The following is a 13,256-nucleotide window of genomic DNA, read 5'->3' on the forward strand; positions in this document are numbered from 1 at the left end:
ACCCTGGGTTCCTTTGTGACCTTGGGGACTATTACATGTCTTGCTCTTGGAGTGATCTTTGTTGGTGGACCACTCCTGGAGAGGGGAATAATGGTCATAAATTTCCTCCATGTGTACACAATCTGTCTGACTGTGGATTGGTGGAGTCTATTTAGAGATGGTTTTGTAATCTTTTCCAGTCTGATGAGCTCCAACAACTCTTTTTCTGAGATCCTCAGAATCTCAGTTGTTCGTGCCATGATACACTTCCACAAACATGTGTTGTGAAGATCAGACTTTGATAGATCCCTGTTCTTTAAATAAAACAAGGTGCTCACCTGATTATCATCATTAATTGAAAATACCTGACTCTAATTTCACTTTCAAATTAACTGCTAATCCTAGAGTTTACCATACTTTTGACTTTCACAGATACAGTATCTCACAAAACTGAGAACACCCCTCACGTTTTTGTAAGTATTTGATTACATCTTTTAATGTGACAACACTGAAGAAATGACACTTTGCTACAATGTAAAGTAGTGAGTGTACAGCTTGTGTAACAGTGTAAATTTGCCGTTCCCTCAAAATAACTCAACACACAGCCATTAATGTCTAAACCGCTGGCAACCAAAGTGAGTACACCCCTAAGTGAAAATGTCCAAATTGGGCCCAAAGGGTCAATATTTTGTGTGGCCACCATTATTTTCCAGCGCTGCCTTAACCTTCTTGGGCATGGAGTTCACCAGAGCTTCACAGGTTGCCACTGGAGTCCTCTTCCACTCCTCCATGATGACATCACGGAGCTGGTGGATGTTAGAGACCTTGTGCTCCTCCACCTTCCATTTGAGGATGCCCCACAGATGTTCAATAGGGTTTAGGTCAGGACACATGCTCGGCCAGTCCATCACCTTCACCCTCAGCTTCTTTAGCAAGGCAGTGGCCATCTTGGAGGTGTGTTTGGGGTCGTTATCATGCTGGAATGCTGCATACTGATCATGCTCTGCTTCAGTATGTCACAGTACATGTTGGAATTCATGGTTCCCTCAATGAATAGACGTATGAGTGCTGCAAGCAATTGCTGCAGAAGTCGAAGGGGGTGGGGGGGTCAGCCTGTCAGTGCTCAGACCATACGCCGCACACTGCATCAAATTGGTCTGCATGGCTGTCATCCCAGAAGGAAGCCTCTTCTAAAGATGATGCACAAGAAAGCCTGCAAACAGTTTGCAAGGATTCTACTATGATGAGGGCGTTTCTATCCCCAACATGCGTAGGGTCAATCCTATCAACACTGAGCAAAATAAAGCTGGATCTTGGGAGACTATTGGCGCTTATGGGCCTATTGCACAGGAGACCGTTCAATGGTGGCTGAGAAGTTGTGGGTTTTGTCCAAGGACGAAAACTCTGAAAATAATCAGTGTCATGCAGCGATGCCTACCTGCTCTGAGAATTTGAGTGTCCCCGGTTTATAGCCTTGTGTCACACTCTAGGGGTGTCTCCTTAGCGCAAGACGGTAATGACAGACACCTCCCTCATGGGCTGGAGCGTGGTCTTAGACAGCTGTCCAGCTCACGGTCTCTGGAGCGGCCCTCATCTGGAGTGGCATATAAATTGCCTAGAAATGTGGGCCATATTTCTAGCACTGAAATTCCTTCTTCCTCAATTGAGAGGTCACCATGTGTTTACAGACAACACAGCGGTGGTCTCATATATTGACCACCAGGGAGAATTATGTCCTCGCCTCCTGTTCAGGAAGGCGCAACTAATTCTTCTCTGGGCAGAAGGAAAGTTTGTCAGTGAGTGCAATGTGCATTCTGGGAATATGGGGGCAGACATCCTGTTGAGGCAGGGGCTGAGGCCCAGGAATTGGTGGCTCCATCCACAAGTGGTGGAGTCCAAATGGAGAGGTATGGCCAAGCAGGACTTCATGTGTTCACCTCCAAGGAGACAACACACGGCCTGCTGTGGTTTGCCCTCACTCCTCCTGCACAATTAGGGCTGGACGCCATGGTGCACATGTGGCCGAGGTCACATCTGTACGCTTTCCCCCAGATTGCTTTGCTCCCACAAGTTCTAGCAAGAGTTCGCCAAGACAGTCTATGTCTGCTGCTAGTAGCACCTTATTGGCCAGCTCGAATATGGTTCTCAGAGATAATATCCCTGCTAGATGGCACTCCTTGGGAGATTCCTGTCCAAGGGATCTACTGTAGACCAAGTGAACTGCGTTTCTCAGCAGGGTGGGCTCCTTCTACAATTAGTTTTTTGGCCAGCCACGCCCCTGTTGATGGAGCCTCTGTGGGGCGACATCCTCTAACTTCGAGGTTCATGCATGGTGGCAGGCGGCTGAGGCCCATCTGCAGGCCGCGCATACAGTGCGCGGTGACCTTTCTGTGGTCCTGGAAGGTCTGTCAGGGGCCCCATTTGAACCCTTAGAGTCAGCATCTGAGAAGCTTCTGACTCTAAGGGTAGCTCTTCTGCTGCCCCTGACATCTCTCAAGCGAGTAGGACATCTACAAGCTCTCTCTGTTGCCCCTTCCTGCCTTGACTTTGCCCCTACCTGTATCCTATGCCGGATTATATTCATCGGCTGAACACCCTGTGGTATTGCAGACTCCTCTATTCCCCACACCAGAACAAGAGAGAATGCACCTGCTGTGTCCAGAAAGGGTTCTCTGTACTTACGTCCACCGTTCCGGCCTGTGGCATAAGTCGGAGCAGTTGTTGGTCTGCTTTGGCGGTGACAGTAGAGGTGATGCTGTGTCAAAGCAGTGCATCTCTACTTGGATAGTGGAAGCAATCTCTATTGCTTATGAGGCGTGCGGTCTCGCTACGCCTCTGGGCATAAGGGCTCATTCCACTAGGGTGGTCGCCTCTGCGAAGGCTTTGTCCGAACGAGTATCCTTACAGGATGTGTGTGCTGCTGCAGGGTGGTCTACGCCACACACATTCATTCATTATTACATCCTAGATGTTCATTCCACCCCGGGCTCGACTGTCTTGCACTGACCCTCGGGCTCGGGTCTTTTTGAACAGGCCGTACCCTCGGTATGACGGAGTGGGTATTCTCGTTCCCATAGTGTTATGCTAAACGCAACATCTCGTTCCCTTCTCAGGGAACACGGTTACATGCATAACCCAGATGTTCTCATCGACCCGAACAACTTTCAACTTCTGAACAACAATCATTAGCTCTGCCCAACAGGAAGTTGGCCATTTTGTATTTTGTGCATGCAGTGAACTTTTAATTATTCCTTCTAGGGGATTCATGTGATTGTCACCAAACTTGGTCAACATTATGGCAAGACAATCAGGATGAAAAATTGCGAAGGGATTTTTGACATCTCAAACAGTTTGACCATGACGAGGCAATAAATGTATGGCGAAAAAGGGGATATATATATATATTATATATCTTGATCTATATGTTTGGTACTGGGGGCTGATCACATGGATGTGACTATTGTGAGTTACGGTCATAATGCCACCACCTGGCAGCAGGAACTGTGTCACTTACAACAAGCTTTCAAAGAGTCTTCTCATATTTACCTGAATTGCTTCAAACTTGGTCAGAATAATGTCGAGACATGGCTGATGTCAAGTTGAAAAATGATTTTTGATATCTTTTTTTTTGTCTTTAATTTATTTATTCATTTTCAAATGGTTCATTTACATATGATTCATTTACATGTGATTCATTTTCATGAGATTCATATTCATGATATTCATATTCAAGTGATTCATTTACGTATGATTCATTTACATGTGATTCATTTACTAATTTGCTTCTCTTTAAATCCAGTTTTAGACTGTGATATTACAAAGGTCTTTCCAGATTATTACTTGCTACACTGTATGAGATAATCCCAGTAAAATTGCCTGAATTCTATAATATAATTTGTTCACCATGTTAGGTTTAAATCCTCTAAAAACAGATTCGCAATTAAAAAACATTACATCCTTCAAAGCATTGGCATGTTCTGCTTACTCTCACAATCCTCCAAACTCCCACACCCAAAGTCTCCATAAACAAATGAGACAGGAGTGTAGCCTACAGAAACCGAACGTTGTCCACAATGTGAAAACAACTCGGAGAGTAAGCTGGACTAACCAACAAAATTACCAAGTCTGATAAACAGTCTGCACACAATAATAAATATAATGTCCTTACCTTTTAAAGACTTGTAACAAATAGTATAACAGTGTAGCACGTAACACCGAGGAGATAACACTAATACAATTAAATAAACAGAAACTCTAACCCGGTCAGAGCCTCAAAACAGAGAAGCACATTAATACAGAAGTACATTTTAAGAGGAGTAAGTCCACAAAATCTAGGTGAAGTAATGCAACGACAATATGTTCAATAAGAATCCGAATTCTGAAGAGCTGGGAGGCCGAGTGCAAAAAATAAAAATAAAAGAAGCGCGAAAAAGACTCCGCTGTGTAGGTGATGCAGTTCACCCCGATATCAAGAGTTTAACATAGTCTCCTGCTTCCTCCACTGAAATAAAGTCCTTCTGGACATCGTTATATGTAATGCGAAGCCGAGCTGGGTGAAGTATTCCATAGCGAGCGCCCTCAAAACCACGAAGTTGACGCCGAAACTCGTTAAACGCGGCCCGGGCCCGGGCTGTCTTGGCTGTGTAGTCAGGGAAAACGGAGATGGTCAAATCCCTCACTTTAATCCGCTGGATCTCTCTCGCACGGCGTAAAATGTCAACACAGTCACTGTGATAGTGGAATCTGCACACAATAGCTCGTGGTCGTTCACCAGGCTTGGGCTTCGGATGAAGGGTCCGGTGGGACCGGTCCAAAACCGGCTCCTTCTCCAGACCAAACACCTCTTTTAACAAGGCCGCTACAGCAGCAGTTGTACAGGTGTCAGGGCCCTCTGGAACTCCGACTATCTAAACGTTATTGCGCCGTGACCTCGACTCCAAATCCTCACATTTATTCTCTAATTGAGTCACGGTCGCCGTGACAGACTCGATAGTAGTCTTCATATGAACTATGTCATCGGTGCAACCGGAGAGCGCGTGCTCCATTTACCCAACAGTACCTTTCAGTGTTGATATGGTAGCCTCGGTAGAAACTTTATCACTAGCCAGCTGTGTTTTCACGGCCTGCAGGTCAAGCTGGATAGTAGCCAGCGCACCCCCGAGAGTCTCCTGGAGCTTCTGGAGCTCCTTTTTAAAAATATCGGCGATGTCCTTCCTCAGTAAAGCCAGCAGCTCAAGCCTGAGTGCGGCGAAGTCAGAGTCACCGCTCGTCGACGCAGATACAGGGGGAGAAGGAGACTCGCTCACGATGCGCACACTTGGCCTCAGTCGTGTCTGAATGCTACCACGGCTTTTCGTGTTCTTTCCAGACATTTTAACGTACCACAGAGTTAAAATTGCAAACAAGGAAACAGAGTAGAATAAGTCAAAATATATTGTATGACCGAAAAGCACTAATTAATTACAATTTTAATCGAAATCAGCAGGAGCCTCCAACTTCGTGTCCTACTCCATCGGATTTTTGATATGTTAAATAGTGTTGCTGTCATAACGCATCAAACTTTAATACTCTTTTCTTTTTATATTTGTGTATTGTACTCTATAACACTCGCTTCACTATGCATTGATTTCTTACACCTACAGGGTGGTGATGACACCGTAGTGCTTGGGCCCGTCATCGCTGCATGCAGCTATATTATTTTCTTATTATTACACATACTTATTTGGTTTCCTGTGCAGTGTGCACTTAAAGGAATATTCCTGGTCCAATACAAGTTTAGCACGATCAACAGCATTTGTTGTATAGTGTTGATTACCACAAAAATATATTTTAACACTTTAAAAAAGCAGAACAGTGAGGCACCTACAATGGAAGTGCATCTGTTAATGTTAAAATACTCATGTTTCTCTAGCCACAGGACATAAACAAATGTATATTAACATGATTTTCATGCCATTAAATCAGCTACCGACCTTTTCTGGGTAGTTATAATCAATTTTACAGCTTTGTTGCCATGAAGACGCAATGTCAACAAAACCTAAAACAACCTTAAAATCACTTTAAACAAATTTACAGCTTAAATAGTACACACGTTTTAACTAAAAGATTAATGTGAATACTTTTATAAAATTATAAGCTTTTCTTTTCTGTCATTAAACCCTTAAAAACATGTCCACCTTCACTTCCACTGTAACCTTGATATTTTTTTAATAAAAGGAGGGATGTGTTGAACTAATATCTTGTAGTAATCAACATTATGCAACAAATGATGTTGATTAAGAATAACTTGCATTGAAAAACAGCTTTCCTACACTGATTACAAGCAACTCACTTTTTTATACTACTCCTTTGTCAAGCAATTTCAAGCCAGAGTGGAAAATGTGAGAAGGTCCATCACACCGAAAATAAGAACGCGTGTTCACAATTCAGATGAATGTGACACTGAGGAACTGATACGTATGATGCATTAACTGGGAATTTAAATTTATGCCTCTCAGTGAAACTGCTGAAAGTCAGCAGTTGAAGAAAGAGCTGATGAAGAGTCTCTCATAAAAAACTGACTGGAATCAAGAAGAGGTGAAAGTTCTCATGAAGTCTACATACTACAGTCAATACTACAGAGTGGCATGGAAGTCCACTTTAACGAGCTCACAGGTATACCACTTAAAGAGACCTTCCTGAGTAGCATAGATGGAAAAGGGAAAAGGCTGCTGGACTTCATGAGGAAAGTTTGCACAATCAAGAGCAAGCGTGTCTTACAGGTTGGTACAAAACTACAGGTTATGAGAGGACAGAGGAACTGATGTTCAGAAGATGTGACAGACATGATTCTTCTCCACCTCTCCTATTCTGATGAGAAAGAGGAGCTCCTCTTTCATTATATGGAAGAGACATGCCTCACTAAGGATGTAGATTTGGAAGACCTACCTTTGACCCCATGCATTGTTGTGTGTGGTAAGTACAATTTTTATGATGGCACCCCAATCTTATACTAGTAGTGTTATTACAATGCAGATCTGTTTTGGTTGCTCATGATGAACTAATTATAGTAATATACCTGTGTAGCTCTAGAAAATAAAAATTAAGAGTCCACTGCAAAATGATCAGTTTCTCCTCTTTTATTCTATAAACTACTGATAATATTGTTATTTAGAATCTGGGAGAAATGTTGTAATTTAGAGCATTTATTTACAGAAAATGACAACTGGTCAAAAAAGTTAAATATGCCCTGTTTTCAGACTTAGAATGCAAATAAAACAAGTTCATATTAATTTCTAAACACAATTCTATTCTAAATTGGGAAGAGTTCAAAAATAAATATTTGGTGGAATAACCCTTATTTCCAATCACAGTTTTCATGCGTCTTGGCATGCTCTCCACTAGTAATTTTACATTACTGCTGGGGGACTTTATGCCACTCCTGCTGCAAAAACTTAGACAGATCAGCTTTGTTTGATGATCTGTGACCATCCATCTATCCATCTGATTATATTCCAGAGGTTTACAGTGGGTTTCAGGTCTAGAGATTGGGCTTGCTATGACAGGGTCTTGATATGGTGGTTCTTCATCCATATCATGACTGACTTGGCTGTGTGGCATAGAGCATGTCCTGCAGGGAAAATAACAATTCTCAGAGTTTGGGAACTCTTTTCTTTACAGGATCAGACCTCCAGACCTAAACCCCATTGAAAAACTCTGGAATGTGATCGAGAGAGAGATGGGTTCTCATGAGGCAACAAAGCTGAGCTGCTTGAATTTTTTGCACCAGGAGTGGCATAATGTCACCGAACAGCAATGCAAAAGACTGATGGAGAGCATGCCAAGATGCATGAAAGCTGTGATTGGAAATCAGGGTTATTCCACCAAATACTGACTTCTGAACTTCTCCTAAGTTAAAACATTATTTCGTTGTTTTAAAAATGAATATGGACTTGATTTCTTTGCATTATTTGAGGTCTGCAAAGACGGCATATTTAAAATTTTTTCCAGATTCTTAATAACAATATTGTCAGTAGTTTACAGAATAAAACAAAAATGTTAATTTTACTCACACATACCTATAAATAGTAAATCCAGAGAAACTCCAGATAATTTTGCAGTGGTCTATATATAGTTGCAATTAGAGCTGCAACAACTAATCGATAATAATCGATGATGAAAATCAGTGTCAACGAATCTCATCATGGATTAATCGGTCTGCGCGCGGCACGGGGGAGATTTACTCATTATGTTACTTCTGTCCCGAAAACACGCTTCGAATAGTAAATACTAAAGTTGTGTCCCAAATGAAGTACTGTACGCTTACACTATGCATGCTGCACGACTGCCTACTGTGTGAATTTTAGAAAGGTAATATCATCTCAAATAGAACACTAGTGGTATTTTTTTACTAACCGGAAGTATAAGCCCCTTCCTAGTCGACGGCGCATGACGTCATACACACGCCGGGATTAGCAGACACCCAGAGTCATCGACAATGACTTTCTTCAGTTTACTTTGTCAGCATTACCTTTTATTCCTAACATCACCTCAGTTACCATCAGACTGAGCCGAAATCGTCAAGTGACTGAGGAAGAAAGTGTGTAACCTCCAAGTCCTCTAAGGCAGGGGTGCATTTTATATTAAACACCGCGGAGATCAAACAGTGCTGCACGAGCACAAAGTTATGTTTATATTCAAAATGCTCCACTGTGTGTGAGGGGCAGGGGAAACTGGTGCAAGCTGCTTAAAAGGTTTAGTTTAATTTAAGTTTGTTGTCATTATATGTTGTATCTGCGTGCTTGCAGTGTAACTTCTGTTGTTTTTTATGACGGAAGTGATCTGTAATGAGACCGTGTTGCTCCTCACGCGCAGTGTAGACGCGCTGATACAGAATTTTATATATATACATATATAAATTTATTTTATAGTATTTATACATTATTTTTTATTGATGCAGAAAAAGCACTAAGTTAAACTACAGTCCTAAATGAATAATATATATTCTGGTGTGTGTGTGTGTGTGTGTGTGTGTGTGTTGTGTTCTTGGACAAACAGTTGTGTAAAGTTTTAGTCTGAAGTTTATATTTGTAACACTCAGTTTGTAGATTTTATTTTAATTAAACAAAAAAAGGGTACTGACAATTTGCTCCGCCCCCATCCGATTAATCGAAAAATAATCGGCAAACTAATCGATTATGAAAATAACCGTTAGTTGCGGTCCTAGTTACAATAAAAATTATTCAACCCCCCGTGCAAATCAGGTTTATTTTCAAAATGTACAGACTTTCAGCTGTTTGCAATAAACAAATCAAACAAAAGCAGTTGAAATAGTTCAACACAACGAATGCTTCAAATGGTTTCCCCAAATTCAACTGAAAATGCAACTTGTAATGATTTTTCCAGTTTCAGAATTATTCACCCCCTTCATGGAGAGCGTCTTTAGAACTTAGAACACCCTTTTGCTGTTATGACCTGCTGCAAACGAGATGCAGAGCTTCTGTCAGCGTTCCTAAGGAATCTTCTCCCGTTCCTAATGAGCAATGGCCTCCAGTTCAGTAATATTCTTGGGTTTGCGTGCTGCAGCCGCCTTCTTCATTTCCCACCAGAGATTTCCTATGGGGTTCAAGTGAGTTGACTGTGATGGCCCTGAAGAATCTTCTAGGACTTCTTCTGCAACCAAGCCTTGGTGGAATTTGAGGTACGCTTGCGATCATTGTCGTGTCGGAAGGTCCAATGACGCCCAAGCTTCAGCTTCCTCACAGACGGCATGAGGTTTTCTGATATGTCAATGAATCCATCTCGCCTTCCACGTGCTGCAGGTTTCCAGTGCCAGAGGATGCAAAGCAGCCCCAGAACATCACCGAGCCACCACCATGCTTGACTGTGGACAGAGTGTTCTGTCTTCATTCTTCTTCCTCCAGATGTACCGCTGATCCATCGTGTAAAAAAAGTTCCAGTTTTATTTCATCACTCCACAGAACAGGATCCCAAAACTTCTGTGGGTTATTTATATGATTTTGAGTGACTTTTCTTGTACTTTTGGGTCAGTAGTGGTGAACGTCTTGGAGTTCTGACATGGAACCCTTCTGCGTTTAGTACACACCTTACTGTGCTCACTGAAACCTCAGTGCCTGTTACACCAGGTCTTGCTGCAGGTCTTTTGCAGTCACTTGAGGGTTTTTCCACAACCTGCCTTCTCAGAAATCTGTTTGCAGCCCTTGATAGCTTCCTTTTTCTGCCCTGTCAAGGTATTTCATAATTGTCTGACCCTACCCAGTTCAGGTATTTCATGTATTGTCTGGCCCTACCCAGTTCAGGTATTTCATGTGTTCTAAGTCAAGCACACCTGGTGCAAATACATTGCAAAAGTATGTGAACCTTTCGTTTTCAGTATCTGGTGTGACTCCCTTGTGCATCAATAACTGGAACTAAACGTTTGGGTTAACTGGTGATCAGGCCTGCACATCAGCTTGGAGGAGTTTTAGCCCATTCCTCAGTACAGAACAGCTTCAACTCTCGGATGTTGGTGGGTTTCCTTACATGAACTGCTTGCTTCAGGTCCTTCCACAACATTTCTATTGGATTAAGGACTTTGACTTGGCCATTCCAAAACATGAACTTTATCCTTCTTTAACCGTTCTTTGGTCAAACAACTTGTGTGCATAGTCTCATTGTCTTGCTGCATGGCCCACTTTCTCTTGAGCTTCACTTCACAGACAGATGTCCTGATATTTTCCCTTAGTATTCACTGGTATAATTCGGAATTCATTGTTCCATCAACAATTGCAAGCCGTTCTGGCCCAGATGCAGCACAACAGGCCCAAACCATGACACTACCACCACCATGTTTGACAAACTGCAGAAGCAATGTTATTTTTGAAGAGCAGTGGCTTTTTCCTTGTAACCCTGCCACACATATTATTGCTGTTCAGTGTTCTCCTGATGGTGGACTCATGAACATTAACTTTAGTCAATGAGAGAGAGGCCTTTAGTTGCTTAGAAGTTACCCTGGGTTCCTTTGTGACCTTGGGGACTATTACATGTCTTGCTCTTGGAGTGATCTTTGTTGGTGGACCACTCCTGGAGAGGGGAATAATGGTCATAAATTTCCTCCATGTGTACACAATCTGTCTGACTGTGGATTGGTGGAGTCTATTTAGAGATGGTTTTGTAATCTTTTCCAGTCTGATGAGCTCCAACAACTCTTTTTCTGAGATCCTCAGAATCTCAGTTGTTCGTGCCATGATACACTTCCACAAACATGTGTTGTGAAGATCAGACTTTGATAGATCCCTGTTCTTTAAATAAAACAAGGTGCTCACCTGATTATCATCATTAATTGAAAACACCTGACTCTAATTTCACTTTCAAATTAACTGCTAATCCTAGAGTTTACCATACTTTTGCCTTTCACAGATATGTAATATTGGATCATTTACATCAGTAAAGAAATCCATTCATCCATCCATATTCTACCGCTTACTCCTTTTCAGGGTCATGGGGAGCCTGGAGCCTATCCCAGGGAGCATCGGGCACAAGGCGGGGTACACCCTGGACAGGGTGCCAATCCATCACAGGGCACAATCACATACACACTCACACACCCATTCATACACTACGGACACTTTGGACACGCCAATCAGCCTACCATGCATGCGTTTGGACTGGGGGAGGACACCGGAGTACGCGGAGGATATCCCCCGCAGCACGGGGAGAACATGCAAACTCCGCACACACATGGCCCTGGCGGGACTCGAACCCCGGTGGAGGTGTGAGGCGAACGTGCTAACCACTAAGCCACCGTACGCCCCCAGTAAAGAAATGACCAAGTATAATATTTTTGTCTCATTTGTTAACTGGGGTCTCTTTATCTTCTTTTAGGACTCCTGTGAAAAGCTGATGTTGGTCATATTTATTCAGATATATGGAACATTCTGGTTCTTTTCTGTTTTGGACAAACAGTTGTGAAACTTAGTACGCACCTTACTGTGCTTACTGAAACCTCAGTGTCTGTTACACCAGGTCTTGCTGCAGGTCTTTTACAGTCACTCGAGGCTTTTTCACAACCGGCCTTCTCAGAAATCTGCTTGCAGCCGTTGATAGCTTCTTTGTTCTGCCCCGTCCAAGTATTTCATGTATTGTCTCGCCCTACCCAGTTCAGGTATTTCATGCATTTTCTGGCCCTAGCCAGTTCAGGTAATTCATGTATTTTCTGGCCTTACCCAGTTCAGGTAATTCATGTATTGTCTGGCCCTACCCAGTTCAGGTATTTCATGCATTGTCTGACCCCTACCCAGTTCAGGTAATTCATGTATTGTCTGGCCCTAGCCAGTTCAGGTGTTTCATGCATTGTCTGTCCCTAGCCAGTTCAGGTATTTCATGTGTTCTAAGTCAAGCACACCTCTTGTAAATACGTTGCAAAATATGTGAACCTTTTGTTTTCAGTATCTGGTGTGACCCGCTTGTGCATCAATAACTGCAACTGAAAGTTTGGGGTAACTGTTGATCAGGCCTGCACATCAGCTTGGAGGAGTTTTATCCCATTCCTCAGTACAGAACAGCTTCAACTCTTAGATGTTGGTGGGTTTCCTCACATGAACTACTTGCTTCAGGTCCTTCCACAACATTTTTATTGGATTAAGGTTAGGACTTTGACTTGGCCATTCCAAAACATGAACTTTATCCTTCTTTAACCGTTCTTTGGTCAAACAACTTGTGTGCGTAGTCTCATTGTCTTGCTCCATGGCCCACTTTCTCTTGAGCTTGAGTGTGTGTGTGTGTGTGTGTCTGTGTGTGTGTGTGTGTGTGTGTGTGTGTGTGTGTGTGTGTGTATGTGTGTGTATTGGTTTCTTTTCTGTTTTGGACAAACAGTTGTGTAAAGTTTTAGTCTGAAGTTTATATTTGTAACACTCAGTTTATGGATTTTATTTTAAATAAACAATAAAAAAAAATGGTACCGAAAGCCTGCCCCACCCCATCCGGTTAATCGAGTAATCGAAAAAATTATCGGCCAACTAATCGATTATATTGTTAAAAATAATCGTTAGTTACACCCCTAAAGTAGAACAATGTCTTTAAACATCCACTTTTGTCTTTGATCTTTGTTCTTGAAGATGACGTGAACCTTTTATTTATCAGGTTTATTTAACCTTTACTTAACTTTAAATAAGCTCTGTTGAAAGTGCCTGTAGAGTAGTAAGAGTAATGTTTTTACATCTACAGTCTGGACTAACGAGCATTTGTGTTTTGTTTAAACCACTGCCTAGTTCTGTTCAAAAACAAAGAAAAATTCAGTA

This window comes from Ictalurus furcatus, chromosome 4, assembly GCF_023375685.1.
Source record: "Ictalurus furcatus strain D&B chromosome 4, Billie_1.0, whole genome shotgun sequence".
Classification (NCBI taxonomy): domain Eukaryota; kingdom Metazoa; phylum Chordata; class Actinopteri; order Siluriformes; family Ictaluridae; genus Ictalurus; species Ictalurus furcatus.